The 21,569-nt window shown below is 47.4% G+C and overlaps 1 protein-coding gene across 11 annotated transcripts in view; it reads left to right on the top strand.

Annotated features, from left to right (window-relative positions):
- ADGRB1 (adhesion G protein-coupled receptor B1) overlaps positions 1–21,569 on the top strand; it is a 378,079-nt gene that overhangs the window by 73,933 nt on the left and 282,577 nt on the right. The window contains exon 1 of one of the 11 annotated variants that reach the window (XM_048841791.2): positions 10,936–11,184. The exons of the other annotated variants lie outside the window; for them this stretch is intronic. The gene's annotated coding sequence lies outside the window, so the exon portion shown is untranslated. Of the gene's footprint in view, positions 1–10,935; positions 11,185–21,569 lie in introns of those variants that run through there. 11 annotated transcript variants of the gene reach the window in all.

The raw sequence follows: 21,569 nt of genomic DNA, 5'->3' as shown, positions 1-21,569 counted from the left end.
GCTGGCTTTTGCAGAGAACTGTCGATGAGAGGGGGAACCCAAGGTCCTGGCTGCTTTGATCCTCAAATCAAGGTAGCTATAAGTACCTGTAAGTAAAGGAGTGAGTCCTGGTCAAATTCCAACCTGGGTAAGTACATTATGTCCACTTATGTTTCCTGGGCAGTCTCGGGGGCAGAAGCAATTCTGCCTTTGAGTGATGATAATCTTGGCTTACGGATCCCTGACAATTGCAGCTTTTGGGGGATCAGCTTTAGATGCCTCATAGGAGCCTGTTTTTTGGGAAGTGCTGAGCACTATTCCTGTGCAGTTCAGTCCCCTTATGGTCTCTCAAGCTGTGCACCCACAATCAGCAGTCACTTTAGAAGGTCTCCACCTGTAAGGACCTTATCCAAAGCCCATTTCACTCAGGGGTGATTTTCCTTGACTACAGTAGGCTTTGGATCAGGTCCTAAATGACTTTGGGGTCATTAAAGTTAAGCACGTGCTTAAGTGCTTTGTGAAAGAGGTTCGGGATTCACTAACGTTTCTTAGTGAACCCCGGCCCCCTCCACCAAATCCATCAAGCCCTTCCCTGAAGGGACTCATCCTATCTTTCCCGTTCCCACTGTGTGTGAAAGATTCACTGATGATTCATTTTCCAACCCGGACTGCACTCCAGCCCGGTCTGTCATCATCTTCCTGCTGCCAGCTGGATTGTCCTGGGATCTACCCTTCTCCTGATCCCCACGGACACTCTCATCATGTGCCATGACATGAGAGCATGATGTAATCTAAGGGGTTATGGTGGGTGTCTCCTCAGCCCGAGTCTGATGCTGTTCACTTCTACATCTAGGTTCCCTTCAGCTGCAAAGTCCCAGATCCCAAGAACTTGCAATTTTCTCTCTCTCTGAGCGTTCTGTCCCTAGAATGTGACTTTTTTCTGCTTTGGAGTTATGCCACTGAGCATTCATTCCACCACATCATTTAAACTGTGCCATTCTTTATTAGCTAGAATGTCCTTGAATAATAAGAAGGAGCCAGGGTGCAGTATATCTGTTTAGCTGCATTTATCTATATACACACAGGTTTGCTTCTCCCCCACTCCCAACAAATCCCTGGAGAATTAAAGGATCCCAACTATTTTAGTCAACAATTTATTGGAGTAGCATCTTAGCATAACACCCTGCATTGACCTTCACTGGCTCTGGCGGGCCCCTCTGTATGATACCTTTCAGTTGAGCAAGAGTGGAGTTTAGTGTGGGGTGAGAGTGGGTGTCTGAGAACACGGTCTCTTACTTGGAGTCTCACAAAGCACTTCATAAAGTAATGAGCTGGACGCTGGCAGCATCATGGCCACGGAAGCAAATGGAACAGCTAGCTCAGCGTGGCTCACACAAAGCTCACAGGCTGGGGAAGGGAGTGTTGGTCAGGATCTGGCAGGCTTATGTCCTTGTCTTTTTGTGGAGAGGTGCTCTGGGATCTTAGCCTTTTCCTACCTGGATATGCACCACAGACAGGCAGAGGGAACCTCCGTCTGCTGTTTCATTCACAGGGTGCCTCCTCCCTCCCCCCCCTTTCCCTAGTACTACATTGCAGTCTAACAAAGGATTTGAATCTACCGCAGTCTTCTGGCTCTGGTGAGATATATGTCGCAATCTAGCCCTTTCTGTTGCCAAGTGGGCATGGTAAATGCTGCAGGCTTTCTTGTATAAAGGCATATGCTATGAAGGCTAACTTCTGCACTGGTCAGCAGGAGGGAAAGCAGTACTTTTCCTTAAGAAATAGCTGGGTGTTTTGCAACTCTGTTATGGGCCAGGTGAGCCCAGGAGTCTTGTTCAGAGCTGGTTTGTGGTTTTGCTTCCTGTAGGTCTGGTTTTGCACCTTTTGTGGTCTTACTGCGAATTTCAGGGTGAAACAAAGTCAGATACTTTAAAGTGAAATTCAGGCAAAGCCTCCAGCTTTCTCTCCGTTTTAGGTGGAAACCACTTCCAGCACTGGGCATCACCCCGTAACTTGTTACCTTTTCTCTGGAAACCCTGGATCCAACACCACTGATATTAAGGGCAGTGCTTGGAATCCAAAACCAAATCGAGGTCCAAATTTCATGGCTTACGTCTCTCTTTATATTGGGTCAGAACCTAGGTTGGAACACTCCTGAACTTTGTCAGACTGGATGTTTGAAATCTGAAACCAGCTCTGAATTCTGTATCGTGGGCATATCTCTTGTGTTTTGCTCTGCATGCTATAGGGACAGTTCTTCTGTACTTGGAACATTATTATTAGGCAACTATGGCTCGAATCCTGCTCACACTGAAGTCATTGGGAGCTTTGCCACCAATTTCCACAGCTGCAGGATCATACTCTTAAGCTCTAATAAATGATGTGGGAGAGCAGCTCATGAGCTGCTTCCCTCTTGGCCCATATGCCTCGTTGGTCACTGACCTCAATATCGGGAAATGCTGAATCATGGGATGTGTTGAGGGTGAGGATGCCATTGTTTCATTAAAACATGAAGATATGAAGGGAGAAATAAAAGCTAAAAGCTTTTATGGGTTCAGGAGTTAAGCTAAACTTCAGGTTGTCATGGATACGATAGTGTCCTAGCATCCGCAATACGAAAGGAGAACTTCATTCTTCTCCCAAGGTTAGTCATTTTCTTCACCGGTAGCAAAGGGGCAGGGGGGAGGAGAGATCTTTTCATAGAATCATAGAATCATAGAATATAAGGGTTGGAAGGGACCCCAGAAGGTCATCTAGTCCAACCCCCTGCTCGAAGCAGGTCCAAATCCCAGTTAAATCATCCCAGCCAGGGCTTTGTCAAGCCTGACCTTAAAAACCTCTAAGGAAGGAGATTCTACCACCTCCCTAGGTAACGCATTCCAGTGTTTCACCACCCTCTTAGTGAAAAAGTTTTTCCTAATATCCAATCTAAACCTCCCCCACTGCAACTTGAGACCATTACTCCTCGTTCTGTCATCTGCTACCATTGAGAACAGTCTAGAGCCATCCTCTTTGGAACCCCCTTTCAGGTAGTTGAAAGCAGCTATCAAATCCCCCCTCATTCTTCTCTTCTGCAGGCTAAACAATCCCAGCTCCCTCAGCCTCTCCTCATAACTCATGTGTTCCAGACCCCTAATCATTTTTGTTGCCCTTCGCTGGACTCTCTCCAATTTATCCACAATTTTTCCTCCTGGTTCCTCTCTCTTTGCCTTAGTTACCAAGGTGCTTTGTGCTCTGAAGAGGTTGGGCGCTTGGCTCTCAGCTCTGAGACCTCACCGTGGTCACCCACGCCATTCTTGCTTCTGCGGGCAGGTCTGCATTTAAAACGCTGCAGGAAAGACGCTACTGCACCGATGGGAGTGATTCTCCTGTTGGCCTAGGTCATCCACCTCAGCGAGAGGAGGAAGCTGTCGATGGGAGAAGCCCTCCTGTCGACATAGTGCTGTCTACACCGGGGGTTAGGCCGGTGTAACTGCGTTGCTCAGGGGGGTAGATTTTTCACATCCCTGAGCAATGTAATGATAGTGATGTAAGTTTATAGTGTAGACCTGGCCTGAGACACACAACTACAGTGCACTCTACTTGGAGCCCATGGAGAGCCTCCATGAGCTCCATCTTGCTCTCTGAGCGCCCTCAAGAGGACTCAGGGCCTCATGTGATTGCATCCTGAGCGAGGAGGGTCAGCATGAGCACCAGGCATGTGTGTTCTGCATGCTGGGACGGGTTCAATTCTCAATGCAAGCCAAGGTAGAGTGAAACCCTACCCCATAATAGCATGTCTACTTTCCTGTATCCCTCTGTGACTTTGAAGGCCACAGTGAGCATCTCAGCTGCCAGAACTCATCTTTCCCAGGCTGGCAGAAGGGCGTTTTCAATGGAGGGCCCTTGCTCTGGGATTTCATTCACCTTGACTCTTCCTCAGCCTCTGTTTGGTGAGCTCCAGGTCATCCTGCTAGATGTGTCTGTTCAGAGAAGCTTTTGGTTGAATGCCATTTTAAGCCTGGTCCTCAGCCTCCATTGACTTCAATCAGCATGTCACAGGACCACTCATTTGTGTTTATTTCTGTCCTTTTGTCGTCGTTGTTCAGAGTGGGTAGTTGTCTTGGGCCAGGTGAATTTTTTGGGAGGGTATTGTGGAATGACCATTGGACAACATCATGCTCATCTTCTTCATTTGCCATGTTCACAGTCCTCACAAATAAAGAAGGAGGAGAGGGTCAAGTGTAGGAGACCGGGTAAACAAGATAGGGGAAGGGTCTTTCTCCTAAAAAGGTCATGTTCTAGGAGGCACTGCAGGATTTTCACTGCAGAATATTTGCCAACACTGTGTCCTATGAATCCATCAGTAGTGCTTCTGTCTAGTCTCTTGGGAGGTTCTGCAATCTAACAGACCAATATCATCTTTTAAAGCAATGAGTGGTTTGTCTGGGTCTATAATCCGATCGGTATTGGCCACACTTAATAATGCTGGGAATGTAATTGGAGTGTAATTGCAGTGCAGTTACACTGTGGTTTTGTTTCTCAATAAGTAATTACATAGGAACATAAGACTGAAAGTGACCTCCTGGGTCCCTGAGTCCAGTCACCTGCTCTTACGGGCAATCCTGTCATATAATCCTGTTCAGATATCAAGCTCCATCTTAAAACCAGTTAGGTTTTTTGACCCCTGCCCTCTGCCCCCCATCCCCATTCCATCTTGTGGGAGGCCATCCCAGAACCTCATTCCTCTGATGGTCAGAAACTTACGTCTAATTTCCAACTGAAATTTATTCAAGGCCATAATTGCTACTAACTGATATAATAAGGATGAAGAAAAGGAGTACTTGCGGCACCTTAGAGACTAACCAATTTATTTGAGCATAAGCTTTCGTGAGCTACAGCTCACTTCATCGGATGCATACTGTGGAAAGTGTAGAAGATCTTTTTATACACACAAAGCATGAAAAAATACCGCCCCCCACCCCACTCTCCTGCTGGTAATAGCTTGTCTAAAGTAATCACTCTCATAGAATCATAGAATCATAGAATATCAGGGTTGGAAGGGACCCCAGAAGGTCATCTAGTCCAACCCCCTGCTCGAAGCAGGACCAATTCCCAGTTAAATCATCCCAGCCAGGGCTTTGTCAAGCCTGACCTTAAAAACCTCTAAGGAAGGAGATTCTACCACCTCCCTAGGTAACGCATTCCAGTGTTTCACCACCCTCTTAGTGAAAAAGTTTTTCCTAATATCCAATCTAAACCTCCCCCACTGCAGCTTGAGACCATTACTCCTCGTTCTGTCATCTGCTACCATTGAGAACAGTCTAGAGCCATCCTCTTTGGAACCCCCTTTCAGGTAGTTGAAAGCAGCTATCAAATCCCCCCTCATTCTTCTCTTCTGCAGGCTAAACAATCCCAGCTCCCTCAGCCTCTCCTCATAAGTCATGTGTTCCAGACCCCTAATCATTTTTGTTGCCCTTCGCTGGACTCTCTCCAATTTATCCACATCCTTCTTGAAGTGTGGGGCCCAAAACTGGACACAGTACTCCAGATGAGGCCTCACCAATGTCGAATAGAGGGGAACGATCACGTCCCTCGATCTGCTCTCCTTACAATGTGTATGATAATCAAGTTGGGCCATTTTCAGCACAAATCCAGGTTTTCTCCCCCACACGCACACAAACCCACTCTCCTGTTGGTAATAGCTTATCTAAAGTGACCATTCTCCTTACAATGTGTATGATAATCAAGGTGGGCCATTTCCAGCACAAATCCAGGGTTTAACAAGAACGTCTGGGGGGGCAGGGGGGTAGGAAAAAACAAGGGGAAATAGGTTACCTTGCATAATGAGTTAGCCACTCCCAGTCTCTATTCAAGCCTAAGTTAATTGTATCCAATTTGCAAATGAATTCATGGATCCAGATGATGAAGATGTCATCAATATAGCGCAAGTAGAGTAGGGGCGTTAGGGGACGAGAGCTGAGGAACCGTTGTTCTAAGTCAGCCATAAAAATGTTGGCATACTGTGGGGCCATGTGAGTACCCATAGCAGTGCCGCTGATCTGAAGGTATACATTGTCCCCAAATGTGAAATAGTTATGGGTAAGGACAAAGTAACAAAGTTCAGCCACCAGGTTAGCCGTGACATTATCGGGGATAGTGTTCTTGATGTCTTGTTGTCCATCTTTGTGTGGAATGTTGGTGTAGAGGGCTTCTACATCCATAGTGGCTAGGATGGTGTTATCAGGAAGATCACCGATGGATTGTAGTTTCCTCAGAAAGTCAGTGGTGTCTCGAAGGTAGCTGGGAGTGCTGGTAGCGTAGGGCCTGAGGAGGGAGTCTACATAGCCAGACAATCCTGCTGTCAGGGTGCCAATGCCTGAGATGATGGGGCGCCCAGGATTTCCAGGTTTATGGATCTTGGGTAGTAGATAGAATATCCCAGGTCGGGGTTCCAGGGGTGTGTCTGTGCAGATTTGATCTTGTGCTTTTTCAGGACAATGCTGTAGTTTCTTTTGGTAACTCTCAGTGGGATCAGAGGGTAATGGCTTGTAGAAAGTGGTGTTGGAGAGCTGCCGAGCAGCCTCTTGTTCATACTCTGACCTATTCATGATGACAACAGTACCTCCTTTGTCAGCCTTTTTGATTACGATGTCAGAGTTGTTTCTGACATCATAATACCATCCACAGCCTCAGCTCTCGTCCCCTAACGCTCTACTCTACTTGCGCTATATTGATGACATCTTCATCATCTGGACCCATGGAAAAGAAGCCCTTGAGGAATTCCACCATGATTTCAACAATTTCCATCCCACCATCAACCTCAGCCTGGTCCAGTCCACACAAGAGATCCACTTCCTGGACACTACAGTGCTAATAAACGATGGTCACATAAACACCACCCTATACCGGAAACCTACTGACCGCTATTCCTACCTACATGCCTCCAGCTTTCACCCTGACCACACCACACGATCCATTGTCTACAGCCAAGCTCTGCGATACAACCGCATTTGCTCCAACCCCTCAGACAGAGACAAACACCTACAAGATCTCTATCGAGCATTCTTACAACTACAATATCCACCTGTGGAAGTGAAGAAACAGATTGATAGAGCCAGAAGAGTTCCCAGAAGTCACCTACTACAGGACAGGCCTAACAAAGAAAATAACAGAACGCCACTAGCCGTCACCTTCAGCCCCCAACTAAAACCCCTCCAACGCATTATTAAGGATCTACAACCTATTCTGAAGGATGACCCAACACTCTCACAAATCTTGGGAGACAGGCCAGTCCTTGCCTACAGACAGCCCCCCAACCTGAAGCAAATACTCACCAGCAACCACATACCACACAACAGAACCACTAACCCAGGAACCTATCCTTGCAACAAAGCCCGTTGCCAACTGTGCCCACATATCTATTCAGGGAACACCATCATAGGGCCTAATAACATCAGCCACACTATCAGAGGCTCGTTCACCTGCACATCCACCAATGTGATATATGCCATCATGTGCCAGCAAAGCCCCTCTGCCATGTACATTGGTCAAACTGGACAGTCTCTACGTAAAAGAATAAATGGACACAAATCAGATGTCAAGAAGGTGCCACAAGTACTCCTTTTCTTTTTGCGAATACAGACTAACACGGCTGTTCCTCTGAAACCATTCATAAACCAGTCGGAGAACACTTCAATCTCTCTGGTCACGCGATTACAGACATGAAAGTTGTGATATTACAACAAAAAAACTTCAAATCCAGACTCCAGCGAGAGACTGTTGAATTGGAATTCATTTGCAAATTGGATACAATTAACTTAGGTTTGAATAGAGACTGGGAGTAGCTAACTCATTATGCAAGGTAACCTATTTCCCCTTGTTTTTTCCTACCCCCCCCCCCAGATGTTCTTATTAAACCCTGGATTTGTGCTGGAAATGGCCCACCTTGATTATCATACACATTGTAAGGAGAATGGTCACTTTAGATAAGCTATTACCAACAGGAGAGTGGGTTTGTGTGGGGCGGGGTGGGGGGTGGGTGAGAAAACCTGGATTTGTGCTGGAAATGGCCCAACTTGATTATCATACACATTGTAAGAAGAGTAATCACTTTAGATAAGCTATTACCAGCAGGAGAGTGGGGTGGGGGGCGGTATTTTTTCATGCTTTGTGTGTATAAAAAGATCTTCTACACTTTCCATAGTATGCATCCGATGAAGTGAGCTGTAGCTCATGAAAGCTTATGCTCAAATAAATTGGTTAGTCTCTAAGGTGCCACAAGTACTCCTTTTCTTTTTGTGAATACAGACTAACACGAATGTTACTCTGAAATCTGATAATAAGGATGTTAACTGCCTGAGTGAATTTTGATTAACCCTTTGGGATTCTTCAAGTACATGCTATTGGAATCCAGGTATATTAACAAGAATGCATTTACAGTGTGTTTATTCTCAGCCACACAGTGAACATTTCAGTTACCTTTAATTACCACAAATTAATGTATCAGAAAACACACCTATGGTATAATTGCACTGTACCTGTTATTTAACTACATTGTAATTGCACTGTAATTGCTATTTAATTACAGTGTAATTACAGTCACCATATATAGTGTGATCTCATTATTATCATGTATTGTTTGTACTGCAGTCATGTTCAGAGGTCCCAGTCAGGATCTCCTAGTGCTAGGCACTGCACAAATGTAACCTATGCTAGGAGAGTGTGGGTATCTGTCACCCTATGGTGGCTGGTTACATAAGAAGATAGTCTACTGCTGCTACCAATGAATAGACATAGCCCGTTAGCTCAAACAATAGAGGTTCAGCTGAAGCTCCTAGTTTCAAACCCTGTTGGTGATCCAAACGGGGTCAGTTATACCAACATAAAAGAAACCATAATCCCTGCTAAATAGAACTGACAATTTAAGATCTACAGTTAATATAAAGTACTTTACACCTAAACCTCTGCACTCCAAAGAAATTGCATGGAAATCAAAACAGCCTTTCCTAAATATACTAGCAGCCAGCTTTTCTGCATGGGCTTTGCTTACATCAGACTACAGAGGTGTCCAAATGAGCCGATGTTGTTGTTATCTGCCTTGTGATCTGCACTAAAATACCCACTTTCTTGAGGAATATTTTTTGAAGGTTTGATCTGCCAAAGGCAGAAATAAAAATCTTGAAGCAACATTGACTTTCTGAATTATTTATGATTCACCAAAACAATTGCTCTTGGCAGCTTTGCAAAACAGGAACTTTTTTAAAATAAAAAAAATTAGTTGGACAAATGTACTATGATGTAAGTTTGGACAAGAATACTGTCGGAGTGTGTGGGATCCTTACAGCATAGGCAAGGAGTTCCAAGCGGAGGAGGATGAGTCAGTATGAATGGGAGAGAGAAAATCAGGAGAGCACATAGAGAACACCCTTAGATCCATCTCAGAACAATATATAGTCACTGAGTGCCATGCTATATGCAAGGAAATCCTGGTCCCTTGAAGTCAATGAGAGTTTTGACATTGACATCATTGAGGCCCGAATTTCACTTATGGAGTCACAATCCATCTTAGACAAGAGGTGTTTATTAAAGAAAACAGCTACAAACTACAGTAGGTTTCTACACAGCTTGAGTTCCAGCTCTTGTTTTCCTTGTTTACCAGGCACTACACTGTATCTGGGATTCTGTATAGCTCATGGAGACATCTACTGGCTGACTCCTATACGGCAGATAGTACAGTGGACTTCACTCAGAAAGTTGCTGAATATCTTCAAATCCCATTGTTTTCAATCGGAGCTAAGGGTGCTCTGAACTACATAGTGTCAGGCCATTAACGATTTGTCATTGGCAAACCGCAAAAAAAGTTCATAGGTCACTTTTGGACAAGCATCCTAAAGTTTTAATAGACTGTTGAGTAGTCTTTTCAAGGAAATGGTGGAAGCGTCATTGCTTGAGTCTTCTGAAACCTAACTGGAACACAGTGCTGGAGAATGTAGTGTAGGAAGCTATTCTGCACTAGCAAGGGGAAATGGAGAAGATGATCTAAGAGAGCTTTTCCCACAGGCAGGCTTGTGCTGCCAAGATGGGATCCAGATTGGTCTGAGATGTTCAGGTACATGTTTCCCATGCTGTCCTTTGTATGGCTGGGCCTGAGTTGTGATGTTTGGATGGATATTCACGTGTTCCCCTGGTTTGAGGGAGGGTTCCGGTTCATCCCCCATCTCTGATCTCTGCCAATTATAATTTCTATGATCCAGTCATTCCTTTCTGGTGCTATCTCCTCTCCTATTTTAGTTTGCTCCCATCCTTAGCCCAATGGCCTTGTCGTTTTCCCAGTTGCCCACTTCTCTATCATGCTACCCTTATTCCTTGTCTTAGCCAACTTCCTCTTTAGTCGCTAAAGTGTGGCCGTGTGATCCAGTGGATTGAGCACTGGACTTGCACTCAGGACACCTGGGTTCTATTTCCCGGTCTGCTATGCAGCTTTGGACAAGTCTGGATCTCAGGTTTTCCCCCTCTGTAACATGGGGATGATAATATGCACATCATTTGCAGAGGGGTTGTGAGGCTTAATTCATTCATGCATGTAACACACCTTGAGATCCCCAGATTGTAAGGGACTACGGAAGTGCAACATAGGATTATTTGTCTGTCATGAGCTGGGGCCAGGATTTCTGTGATTTCCCTGCTGTGGGTGAAATGGCAAACCTGGAGGAATCCATGCCCCCTACCACTGTGAAGAGCGAGTTGGCGGGGGAAGTCATTTTAACTAGCGTCCCTATGACTAGCATGGACCCAAAACAACACCATTTCTGCTCAAAATAGCATACCTCCGGCAGAGACATTTTGTTTTTGCTAAAAGCAAACAGAGTTGCTAAGAAACGAATATTGCAGAGACGGAAATCCACAAAAGGTTTGATAGTTGCCGAACAGTGCATGCTGGATTGAGTGGCTTAGAGAACATGACTATACAGACAGATAAGAGGGGCAGGTTGTTTCCCTGGTAAGCATGGTGATTCTGCAGAGGAGCCTGTCTCTGGGTCTTTGCATCCTACTCTCCATAACCCATGTTGCTGCTGGAGACTGATAACCTGGGGGTGTAGAGGAGGACGGCGTACAAAGAACACAGAGGAGCTGCAAAGCTGTGAAGACTGAGTGGATGTAAGGCTTTTAAAGGACACACATTCCTGTGTTCCGGTTTCCCAGAGCAGGGAGCAGCAAGAGAAGGTTAGTAAGTGTGGTTCCTTACGATACCTGAAGCCGTTACACCTTGGACTGTGGGCTTGGTGGCACTTGGAAGCTAAGCCTGGTCAGTACTCAGAGGGGAGACCTCCAAGGAAAGCCCAGGAAGTTGGGGTGGTGTTTCAGTCAGTAATCATCTTTCCTTCAGAGTCTGAGTTAAACCAGTGCCCCACTGTGGTGTGGACAGGAGGCACTGGTCGTGCCAGCTTTAGCAGGGTGTGTTAAACAGACACTGTTATCTATTCAGGTCCTTATACTGCACCATCTGGTGATGTCAGCCACTCATGGCTGTTAAATATCCCATGGTGGTTTTTGCATGGTGTTAACCCCAGTATCTTCCTCAAGTAATTACATTCCATCCACCTAAATTCCTCATGCAGGGGAAACAAAGTATTCATTCTGAAGTGTTTTGCTGTGAGCTGTTAAATGGCAGCTGCATTCCACCCAAGAGGTGGCTGCATTTAAGAAACTGATTCTTGTATATTGCTTGAAGCATATTGTGGATGAAAAATGCTGTACGGATGTAAGATAGTAGGTAGGTTGTGATCTACTTTTGGGTCATGGTGACTCCTTTAAAGCTTCAGCAATCTATTTAGGCTAGCTCTGCCTGGAATGCTGTGGAATCAGGCACATTATTGATCAGTGTTTAATTGCTAGGTGTATTCTTATGAAGGATGGGCTGGGAAAATGAACAATTAGAATATAAAAGCAAAGCAAACTAGCGCCGAGCCAATCAAATAAATGAATAATGCTGGGAGTTGGTGTTAATTTGCATCTGATTTAAAATGCCTGGTGGGCGGAGAGAGAACAGTCCGCAAGGAGCAGCTGGGCTCTCTCTCCATCCCCCAACCCTTCTGTTAAGGCAGCACCATGGGGATATGAGGCGCACACAATCAAGCAATTCATCCCTGTGCTGCGTTGCTTTACATGGCTTGCAAAGGGGAAGAAGGAAGGGAGAAAAAAATCTCATGAAAAGCATTTTCAGCTAACATTATGCTGCTGCTTAGGCGAACTGGGGTCAACTCTTTAGAGCAGGGTTTTCTGATCCTTTTGTAAATTTCTGGTAGGCAGCCCTTGGAATAAGACGCTGGTGAACTGATGCTGTTTCTCTCACCATTGCTGGGGTCAAGTGTTTTGACTAATGGGGAACTGTTGTTATATGCCGCCTCACTGGGGTGGGCAGCTTCCGTCTGGTGCTGGATTATTGTCTCTAGAGGCCAAAGTTCTTTGTACCCAGCTCTGTGAACAGCAGAGGCAAATATCCCCGACCTGCTGCCACCTGCTGGGGGTAAAGAGTAGATCAATTAATTATCCATATTACAATAGCACCTTGAGGCCCCATTGTGCTGGGGACTGTACAGATGCACAGCACAGGACTCTCAGAAGCACCCAAACGACCTAAGAGCACAAGTCCCTGTGAAAGCTCTTGTGCTAATTCACTTGGGTGCTTTTAAAAATCCCACCTGTGGCAGAAGAGAATCCTGACCCCAAAGATCTTACAGCTGTAGGTCAGACCAGTGAAGGGTAGGAGTCATTATCTCCATCTTACTGAGAGGGAGCAGAGGCGAAGAGAGATCAAGTGACTTGCCCTGGGTCATATAGAAGGCCATTTGCAAAGGTAGGAATCGACTCCAGAACTCCTGGGGTCTAGTCAAGTACCTTAACCACAAGACCAGCCTTCCTCTCAGGGTTTGTCTAGACTTATTCTGGAATAAGCTAAGGTGTATATTTAAACTGATAGAGTGATACTGGTACTACTCCCTGTATGGACACGCCTATTCTGGAATTAGTGGGAAGGCAGGCTTACCTAGCTATTTCGGTTTAACTTTACCAGTGGCACTTTCCTGTGTAGACAAGCCCTTGGTCTCTGAGGCCCATTCAGTCCCTGGCCTCTGATGAGATGGACAGTAAGAGGGCAAATGAGCATTTTGTAGCCATGTGCATTGCTGTGCATTAGGAACCAAAGCAGAGAGCACTTGTCCATTGTACCTAGCTCTTGATGGGAGCTTTCACTCATGACCAACCTGCGCTGAATTTGAGCTGGTGACCTAGCAGTGAGAGACTTCATACCCCATTACCAATGCCTTTGAGAGTCCTTCACACCCAGTCCTGAGGCCCACAGCTGGGGTAGGCACTGGGTGAATGAGGACTCATAGACTTTAAGGTCAGAAGGGACCTTCATGGTCATCTAGTCTGATCTCCTGCACATCACAGCCACAGAACCTCACCCACCCACCCACTCCTGTAATAGACCCACAACCTCTGGCTGAGTTACTGATGTCCTCAGATCATGATTTAAAGACTTCAAGTTACAGAGAATCCACCATTTACACTAGTTCAGACCAGCAAGTGACCCATGCCCCACGTTGCAGAAAAAGATGAAAAAACCTGAGGGTCTCTGTCAATCTGACCCATGGAAAATTCCTTCCCGACCCCAAATATGGCGATCAGTTAGACCCTGGACATGTGGGCAAGACCCACCAACCAGACACCTGGGAAAGAATTCCCTGTAGGAACTCAAAGCCCTCCCCATCTAGTGTCCCATCACCGGCTGTTGGAGGTATTTGCTGCTAGCAGTCGCAGATCGGCTGCATGCCATTGTAGGCCGTCTCGTCATACCATCCCCTCCGTAAACGTATCCAGCTCAGTCTTGAAGCCAGGTAGGTTTCTTGCCCCCACTATTGCCCTTGGAAGGCTGTTCCAGAACTTCATTCCTCTGATGGTTGGAAACCTTAATCTAATTTCAAGCCTAAATTTGTTGATGGCCAGTTTATATCCATTTGTTCTTGTGTCCACATTGGGGCTTAACTTAAATAACTCCTCTCCCTCCCTGGTATTTATCCCTCTGCGGTATTTGTAGAGAGCAATCATCCCTCCCCTGAGCTTTCGTTTGGTTAGGCTAAACAAGCCGAGCTCTTTGAGTCTCCTCTCGTAAGGTAGGTTTTCCATTCCTCAGATCGTCCGTCTCTGCACCTGTTCCAGTTTGAATTCATCTTTCTCAAAACGTGGGAGACCAGAACTGCACAAGAACAGATCCTAGTAAAGAGGGGGACTGGGGAAGTTCTTCACGCTGTGCAGGGCACGTGCTCAGTTGGGCCACTCTTCTCCCCGGCACCCATTGGTTTGTTGTGGGATTGGTTCATGAATGATGCTGCTCCCTCTCCCCCGGGCTGGTTTGTTATTGGAGGGTTGCTCACAAGCCCTTGGGCTATACATGCCGATTTGTGATGGCCGGGTCTCTCTGAACGGGCAGACCTTATTATTTTATTGGGACAGGGAAAGGGCACTGAAGCTTTTATTTTGAATGGTACACAGAACATAATAAAGTGTGTGTGCTTTGGAAACCGAGGGAAGAGGGGAAAGAGTAGGTCTGACTGTAGATAGCATTCCGTTTAACAGCTCCATATGTATTACTTAGTGGCCAAACCCCAAGCTCTGGCTGGAGTTTTACAGTCCTCTTAATGGATTTTCCCCTGCCCTGGCAGCCCCTCTCTCCAGCGCACATCTGTCTGCCTCCCAGCCAGAAGGGGAAACCCATACAAATGAAGGAGTGTCTGAAAGCACCAGCTCTGCTGTCACTTTCCATGATGAAACATCACCGGAGCCATTCTCAGAATAAATACAAACCTCCCTCCTTCGATCCTTCATCTTCATCAAGGTCATGTGCTGACAGCTAACTAACCCCAATCCCACTCCAGCACATTCTTAATGCTGCACAAATCACTCAATAACATCTGCTGACATCGTCTGTGATTAAAGAAGCCCCAGAAAGCACCTTTTGCCTCTCCTCCCAGCTAGCCCCTTCTCCCTGTCCCGTCCGGCCCCAACTCCATCTCTCAAGGGCTCTGCAGAGGAGAAAATGGTTGAAATAAACGGGGACCTTTGTGCATTACCCCCCTTTACGCAAATCCGAGTGTTGCTGCTTCTCAGAGTTGAGGGCTGGGGTGTGATTCATGCAGGAAATCGTTCAAACTCATTTGTTCTTGTGCTGTGCTTGTACACCCAAATGCGTGTGTGCATCTGGGTGCATGCCCGCCTGTGTCCGAGAGACTATCATCCATTGCAGTACCACCTAAGGACCCCACTGTGCCAGACATTGCCCAATCACCGATTAAAAGATAGTCTCAGCCCAGAAAGGTTTGCAGTCCAAGAAAGTCCCTGCTCCCTCCAAATCAAGGGAACAGACGGAGGTGGTTCTGTGAAAGAAGAGGGATTGTCTTGTGGCTCATTCACCGTGGGCCCTTAGTCTCTTTGCGGCTCAGCTGCCCATCTGTAAAGTGGGGATGACAGCTATGTCCCACCTCAAAGGATGGCTGTGAAGGTAAATGCATTGAAGATTGTGGGGGCACTTATGGTAATGGGGGTCATATAAGTACCTAAGATGGATAAGAGGCCCGTGCCTTGACCCCCAGATCAGATATCGGGTAATTAACCTTGTCTGTGGAGAAATGTCAGTGTCCAGGTCTGTCAAACCAGCACCTTTCATGTGGGTTAAATAAAGCATTGCACAAAGGTGCCCCATTTTTACAGACGGGAAACTGAGGCACGGAGAGGGGTAGTGACTTAGCCAAGGTCACACAGCAAGTCAGTGGCAAAACTGGGACTAAACCCCAGGTCTCCTGAGTTCCCAATCCCATGCCCTGTCTGCTGGTCGAGGTTGAATGAAGGACTCTGCCTAAAATGAGGTACGGTGCGTCCCCACTTTTGTGGTTACACTCCTCGTGCTGGGTTTTGATCTGATCTGTGGCTGACGTCTGCATCCCAGCACGTTCTCTCCTCCCCACTCTGCTCTGCGCCGTCTCAAGTTGAAGTGAGGCTGCGGACAGGCAGCTGGAATCCAGAGCTGTAGACTCAGACTGACCCTGGGGCTTGGGTTAGCTTCGAAGCAGCTTTTTGGCCTTGGGGAAATGCAGTGCAAGAGCTGGAGTCTGGGTCGCTGCCTCTGATCTGTTTTCCCAGCTCTTGGGCTGGATTCAGCTCCACCATCTCTCACACAGCTACGGCCCATGCTTATTTAGTGCATGAGCCTTTGAGTACTTCCCCCCCCCCCCACAACTCCTGACCCAGGGCTCCACCTCTCTGGTGGGTTTGCCCCTTCATGTCTCCCTGTGCTTCCAAGGGTGCCCTTTGCTCCATAGTGCAAAGTGTGTCTCTTTGTGTTATAAACTGGCTCTCCTGCATCCAGGCTCTGTATCTGTCTGTGTTGAACCATAAGGGGTATGAGTCAGCTGAAGTGCAGCCTGATGTGCCACATCTGGCTCTGACCCCATCAGGTCATAGCCTATTTAACGTGGGGCCAGCAGAGCTTCAGTGGAGAGTCCACTGCTGTGGGAAGTGGTGTTGACGATCCAAGGCTGCTAGGTAGCACCTTTTCCTCTGAGCAGATGCCCAGGGGTCTCTTTACACAGCCTAAAGTTAGCAGGGCAGCCTGTCTTGTCAATGATAGAAACTGCAGCACTGGTCACTGGTAACCATTAAAGATTCTGCAGCACTTTTGCAAGAGTTGGGTGTATTAATCCTAATCATCTGCCATGATTAATTACATTCCGCTTTCCCTAAGTCCCCGGCAGGTTCCATTGTATTTAACGTTCTCCTTCACTTTCTCTTCTTGACTGGTGCGTGGTGTTCCTGGGAGCTGTTTAGCAGCTGCTGCAATTCATCCCTGAGGCTGGATGCCCTTTGCTGTGGGTTTCAAAGCACTTGGGGATGAAAGATGCTGTTGTAAATACAAGTAATTACTATAACCGGCGGCTCGGGAATGAGCTTTCCTGGGACTCCCCTGTTCTCTGCACGCACCCCCTCTCACACACAGCTGGAGAGTTTGAATGCACAGAGTTTAGAGGCAATAGGTGGGTCTCTGGGATGGGAAGACATGGGGGAGCCCATCCATGATGGCAAAGGGCATTTAAAGTGCAATTCAGACAGCAAAATGCGAGGGGAAGACTAGAGAATCTTAGCAAGCGGAGTGTCTCTTCTACCTTCCTGTCAGTATGGGATTGTTTCTTCTTTGGTGGCAACTTCCATTTAACAGGTTTCAGAGGGGTAGCCGTGTTAGTCTGTTAGTCTTGTTAGCAAAAACAAGGAGGAGTCCTTGTGGCACTTTAGAGACTAACACATTTATTTGGGCATAAGCTTTTGTGGGCTAGAACCCACTTCCATTTGAGCATCTCCAGGCACTTTGTCAGTGTAAGTCAAGCCCCTACGTGTTACCTGTATGTAGAGGAGTAGCAATATCTCTGTGTTAAACCTCAGGAGTGGGACAGGACACCAAGTGCCTTACTCTGTCCATCTTCTATTGATTTTCTGAGTCTAGACCTCGTGACTCGTTCCAAAGGGATCAAGTAGCTCCTTGTCTATCTAGCGCATTTAAATAGCTCCTACCACCACACAGCCAGATCCTCAGCAGGCGTAAACTGGAGTAGTTCTACTGAAGTCAATGGGCTGGGCTGATTTACACCACCCGAGGGTCTGGCCCATAATTGAATTGCCATCTAGGAAGAGCCAGCAATGCAGGGAGTTTCCCTCGTCCTTTGTGATACACCTCTTCCTTCTACTTTTATCAGACTCCTATTTCTGAGTGAAGCTGCCGTGGCTTTTTATGGTCAGAGTGAACTCATGGGCAGCGGGTGAAGCTTCCCCTTTGGGAGGCTAACCCCCTGCTCTGCCTCTTCCAGCTGAGGCCCCACCCTGACTCGCTGCTCTCAGCTCCCCTGTGGCCCCAGCTGGGGTGGAGGGTGAGGAGCTGAGAGGTTGGCCCCACCTGGAGTCAAGCTCTCAGCATCAGCTAGGAGGACATTGGAGCTCTCTGTCTTCGCTCTGGCTGGAGCTTGGCACCCTACCCTGGTCCGCCTGCAGCCCCGCCTTTGGCCCCACCCCATTCCACCCCTTCTACCCTGGTCCGCCTGCAGCCCCGCCCATGGCCCCCCCCATTCTGCCCCTCCCCCACGGCCCAGCCCATGGACCTGTCCCTATTCTGCCCCTTCCCTTGCAGCCCCACTCCTGTTCCATCCCCACTCCATCTCTTCCCCCCTGAGGCCCTGCCCCCCGGCATTGAGGCCCCAAGACCGGAAAATCTCTGGGGCCATGGCAGGGAGTAAGAGCTCCTCCAGCCCCAGGGCCGTGGAGGAGGGAGATTTTTCCAGGGGCCCCAAATCCGCCACTGCCCCTCCCCTGGCGGAGCGAGGTTTGGGGTGGCTTAGCCTCCCTCAGCCTCCATTACACGCTGCCTATAAGTGAACTCATCTTCTCCAAAAGGAAAGTCAGAGGGAAGGCAAAAAATAAGGAAACGAGGAGGACCATAAAAAAGAAAACAAACCAAAACCCCCCACAATATCTGCTAACCATTGGCATTGCTGGTGAGTTGACGGGCTTCACAAAGACGACTCCGTTAAGGCGTAGCTCCAAGATCAGTAGCAGGGTGCCCCAGCTCCATGTATCCCTAGCTGGAGTTCCTGGTCTAGGAAACTGGCACAAATGCACCCCAGCCTCACTCTCAGTTCCCTTCCATGCATGGCGTTCTCCATGTGCCGTCGGGTGACAGATGCCATGTCACTCTACTCTACGCTATTTCCACTGTGCATGGGCTGTTTGCTTCAGCAGAAAGAAGAAAATTTCTGCGCGGTTACTGCTTTCTCTGCTCTCAGTTTATCATCGATAAGGGCATTAATGTGTTTTTCAGACATTAGGACACTGAGACGTTAAGGGCTGTGCCATCAGAAAGGAGGGCTGACTGATACTGGGGAATTTCTTTAAAGAAACTGGAGGTCCCAAGGAAGCTTTAGCACTCTGTGATTTGAGTTGTATCCCTGTAGGATGTTAGCCTTGCTCCAAGTGGGAAGGGACATATGAGGAATTATAATCCTGTCATGTGGCACATTTAAGATGGTAAGCGGAGCTCAAGGGGTGGAAATGAGGAAGCAGGAAACTGGGGAGGGTGTAGAAGAGAAGGGGGAGCAGCGGAGTTCTTCCTTTATGGGAAGGTCCTGTGGCATGTGATATAAAAAGAGACCCTTTCTGTAATTATTTAACTGTAAGAGATGCGGATAATGGTAGCCTACCATGTAGCTAACACTGAAGTAACACTGCCCTCCGCTGCTCAGAATGAGAACTATGAAACTATGAGTCATAAACCCTGATTCGGGCCCATCCAGAGAAAGATTCCCCTTTAGCTTGTGTGGTCGTAACCTGTCCTTCCGAGGCAGGACTACCCAAGTTCTGTCCCTGCTTAGACACTATTATTAATGTTAGGATTAAAGGGCTGAATGTCTGTGGAGTACTAGGTGGACATGGATGTGTTACTGTCTCATCGGGAAGGCAAGAGAGAGTGACAGCAAAAGCACAGGGCTAGAACCCCAGGTTCGTTCAATCAGGGAGACAAGCTAGGTGCAGGAATCCAGAGAGAGTTCCTAGAGGAGCAACAGCAGTGATCCTGGGGCTGGAAGGACTCGATTTCCCAGGAAAGATGAAAAGAACTAGTTGACTCTCCCAAGAGGAGAATTTGGATGTCTGTAAGAAATAGCTTACACCAGCCCTTGTCCTGCAGACATTGCACACGCAGGGCACTAGGGGCTCCTAGTGAACAAAAGGCTATTTTCCTTAGGGATCCTCTTTCAGTCTTAGTCGCAACATGTGTCCAGAAGGCAGACTGGAGAGGAAGGGTCTTGTGGTTAAGCTTCAGGAGCAAGACTCGGATGATCTCAGTTCAGTTCAGCGCTGTCAGAGACTCCTTACAGGAGTGAGCAAGGAACATAGTTTCCCTGCGCCTGTGAAGTGGGGATAGGAATACATCCTTTCCTCCCAGTGCTTGCCCGGTTAGACTGTAAGCTGTTCAAGGGCTGTTTGTTAATATGTGTTTGTACAGCACCTTGCACAGATGGGCCCAGACTCTGGTGGGAGCTGCTAGGGGCTACTAGAATACAGACGACTAATAAGTGGAGAGAGAAACAACCCAAGGTGGTTTATTTGCCCTGGCTCCTACAGCAGCCTGGTGCTAGGCTGATTGCATAAGCAATTGGAGCCAAGGTCTTTTCTTGCTGTTTCTAGAAGTCTATCTGCATAGCTCTCTGCTTTAGCTCTGTTTACACACACAGTTAAACCAGGGAGGACACTTTCACTCTGAACTTGCCAGACTCTTTCTTGCCTTTGGATTGTCAGGAATGAATTCTGACTCATGTGGGGGCAAAAACCTGTTCCTTTTCAAATGTTTATCCTTGCCGAGGTGGGGGAGCCAGCTGTCACCGTTCTGCGGTTGCTTTTCCATCACAGTCCCTAGCAGAGGTAGAGCTCTGGTCTTGTGTGGCACTCAAGCTAAAGAGGAGCCGGTGTCAGTGACAGATCCCACTGTGATAGATGATTGGCTGGGTTATGTCTTCTGTAGGCTGAAGTCCAGGGAATGGCATATTATGGTGTGTTTACACTGCGTACTAATCCTGGGTCTGTGGGATCCGGGTTTGGGGACTCAGTGTTTCCAAGTCCATGCTTGAGTGCCCACACTGCATTGTAAAGCTGGACCCAGGTCTCACAATTGTGATAAAGTGTCCATACCTCGCTATACACACAGCTTCTGATTTGGGTCTGCAGCTTGACTTGTATCCACACTGCACAACGAGAAGGTTTTGACCTGAGTCACAGCAGGACGGACTCAGGCTCTGACCCAACCCTCTAGCAGGGTCCAAGGATGCAGGTCTTGAGTGCCTGCTGATCTGAGTCAGACTGCTTTGTGTGTGGACAGAAGTGGGGGCTTGGACTCAAACCTAAGCCTGGATGCAGTGTGCATTGTAGACACATCCATTGTCCACAACAATTGAGCAGTCTGTCCTTCTGTGTAATTAGAAGTACTTCCCCGGAAACATTCAGCCAAACTGCTCTTGACTTCACTTGAAATTTGGCCTGTGTACAGCTTGCAGGATTGGGCCTTTAGCCAATACATTGCAGTACGCCATTCCGCCCACACACTGCTGGGTTTATAGTGCATTGTGCTGGAGATCCAGGTGTTTGTGCGTTTATTTTTTCTCTTAACATTTCCCACTTCAGCAAGGATGAGTTGAAGGAGGAAAAATATGTTTATATTTCTTATGGTAAACCCTTCCAGATGGGACTACGTGCAGAGGAAATCAATCCTGAGGCCTAACAGCCATAACGCAGTGTCCCATTAACGGGTCTGTTTAGTTAAAGTTTGTTGGCTTTTACAACATGAGTCCTGGAGTGTCTGAGGCAGTTAGAGGCTGGCAAATGTTATTTATTATTTACCTGGGCCAGGCTGCCCCTTATGCAGGAATACCTGCTTTGGGGGGGACAGGAGACTTGGAGAGTTCCAACTTGTAGAGTCTCTTTGGGGTTTGACCTTTAAATTACTGGATCTCAGGATACCT

Source organism: Caretta caretta, chromosome 2 (genome assembly GCF_965140235.1).
Source record: "Caretta caretta isolate rCarCar2 chromosome 2, rCarCar1.hap1, whole genome shotgun sequence".
Lineage (NCBI taxonomy): Eukaryota > Metazoa > Chordata > Testudines > Cheloniidae > Caretta > Caretta caretta.
This window is presented reverse-complemented; position numbering and strand designations above follow the sequence as displayed.